We start from the raw sequence: 2,500 nt of genomic DNA, 5'->3' as shown, positions 1-2,500 counted from the left end.
TCAGTAGACCCACACTTGGAGCACTGTGCACCGTTCCAGTCTCCATATCCCTCGGTAGACCCACACTTGGAGCACTGTGCACAGTTCCGGTCTCCATATCCCTCGGTTAGACCACACTTGGAGCACTGTGCACAGTTCCGGTCTCCATATCCCTCGGTTAGACCCACACTTGGAGCACTGTGCACAGTTCCGGTCTCCATATCCCTCGGTTAGACCACACTTGGAGCACTGTGCACAGTTCCGGTCTCCATATCCCTCGGTTAGACCCACACTTGGAGCACTGTGCACAGTTCCGGTCTCCATATCCCTCGGTTACACCCACACTTGGAGCACTCTGCACAGTTCCAGTCTCTATATAAGACGGTCACTAATAAATCCAATCGGGGAATTCAGGAGAAACGTCTTCACCCGGAGAGCGGTGAGAATGTGGGGACTCGCTACCACAGGGAGTGGGTTGAGGCGAACGGCGTAGATGCAGTTAAGAGGGAAGCTGGATAAACACGCGAGGGAGAAAGGAATAGAAGGATATGGTGATGGGGGGAGATGATGTAGGGGGGCGGGAGGAGGCGCGTGTGGAGCCGGAACACAGTCACGGAGCAGATGGGCCGAATGGCCTGTACCTGTGCCTGTGAAGCTCGATGTAATTTAAACACTTGAGAGCGATGCTTCATTGGTTGTAAAGTGCTCAGGATGTGAAAGACACTATTTAAATGCAAATCTTTCTTGAAGAGAATTGACTGCACCGTCATAAATCCACTGCAGTCGATCATTAAATATTCTGGCTCTGTGTTCCATTCTCATTGAGAGGTGATTCGAGTTTACAATAATGCATTGATCAACTGCAGTCAAACAGCAAACTCACAGCCAAATGATTTAGATTGATACAGTGCGGCGCTCCCTCAGTACTGACCCTCCGACATGCGGAGCTCCCTCAGTACTGACCCTCCGACAGTGCGGAGCTCCCTCAGCACTGACCCTCCGACATGCGGAGCTCCCTCAGTACTGACCCTCCGACATGCGGAGCTCCCTCAGTACTGACCCTCCGACAGTGCGGTGCTCCCTCAGCACTGACCCTCCGACAGTGCGGCACTCCCTCAGTACTGACTCTCCGACAGCGCGGCGCTCCCTTAACACTGACCCTCCGACAGCGCACCGCTCCCTGCTTAGGGTCAAATCGACTCCCCGGATCCTGGTACTCACGGATTGCGCCTCCGCCAGCTGAGACACGATGGCCACTGGTTGGCTGATGACGACCTGCCCGCCCGTCTGCCTCGGTGACGAGCTGCCGTACCCCCGGCTCTTGGTGTGGGCTGGGGCGTCGCGGGGCGTCTCCCGAATCCGGCTCACTCTGTCCTCAGCAGTCCGGGTCCGCAGCTCAACGGCCGCTGTCTCTACAACCCACCGTGGGAGTCAAAGGGAAAGGACGGAGAGTCTTTTAGACTTTTAGAGTTCACGCTCACGTACAACACACTCACTCACTCGTTCACACACTCGCACGTTAGCGCACAAAACACATACACACTCACCTTGGGAGTGTTTGATGGGGGACAGTGTAGAGGGAGCTTTACTCTGTATCTAACCCCCCGTACTGTACCTGTCCTGGGAGTGTTTGATGAGGACAGTGTTGAGGGAAGCTTTACTCTGTATCTAACCCCCCGTACTGTACCTGTCCTGGGGAGTGTTTGATGGGGGACAGTGTAGAGGGAGCTTTACTCTGTATCTAACCCCCGTACTGTACCTGTCCTGGGAGTGTTTGATGGGGACAGTGTAGAGGGAGCTTTACTCTGTATCTAACCCCCCGTACTGTACCTGTCCTGGGGAGTGTTTGATGGGGACAGTGTAGAGGGAGCTTTACTCTGTATCTAACCCCCGTACTGTACCTGTCCTGGGAGTGTTTGATGGGGGACAGTGTAGAGGGAGCTTTACTCTGTATCTAACCCCCCGTACTGTACCTGTCCTGGGAGTGTTTGATGGGGGACAGTGTAGAGGGAGCTTTACTCTGTATCTAACCCCCCGCACTGTACCTGTCCTGGGGAGTGTTGATGGGGGACAGTGTCGAGGGAGCTTTGTTCTGGTGAAGTTTAACCACTATATAAAACTAAGCCTTGCCGGAACGCACTTGGTGAACCTCCGCTGCTCTCGCGGTGTTTTCGAGACTTCCCTCCGCTTCGCCTGTTCCAGATTCCACTCCAGAGCTTTCACATACTCCAGGATCTCCTGAACAAGGGCACACAGTGGGGTTAGGGCCTCGGCGCGCGACTGTCTGACTCAACACCCGCCAGCGGAATGCCTCGCAAGAAAGTGGGAGGAGGAGGGGGAGGGGGAGGCCATTCGGCCCCCCGAGACTGCTTCCGCCATTCAATAAGATCACAGCCGAACTTCTCAGTCGACTGCGTTTAAAATAATTCTCCTCCTCTCCACCCCACCCCCCCCCCCACCCGCCCCCCCCACCCTGGTTCCTTTACCGATTATCTTAAATCTGTGTCCCTCTGGTTACCGA

The 2,500-nt window shown here is 55.0% G+C and overlaps 1 pseudogene; it reads right to left on the bottom strand.

Annotated features, from left to right (window-relative positions):
• Positions 1 to 2,500, bottom strand: part of LOC137358564 (calcium-binding and coiled-coil domain-containing protein 1-like) — a 59,387-nt pseudogene that overhangs the window by 14,618 nt on the left and 42,269 nt on the right.

The sequence above is a fragment of the Heterodontus francisci genome, chromosome X (assembly GCF_036365525.1).
Source record: "Heterodontus francisci isolate sHetFra1 chromosome X, sHetFra1.hap1, whole genome shotgun sequence".
NCBI lineage: Eukaryota > Metazoa > Chordata > Chondrichthyes > Heterodontiformes > Heterodontidae > Heterodontus > Heterodontus francisci.
This window is presented reverse-complemented; position numbering and strand designations above follow the sequence as displayed.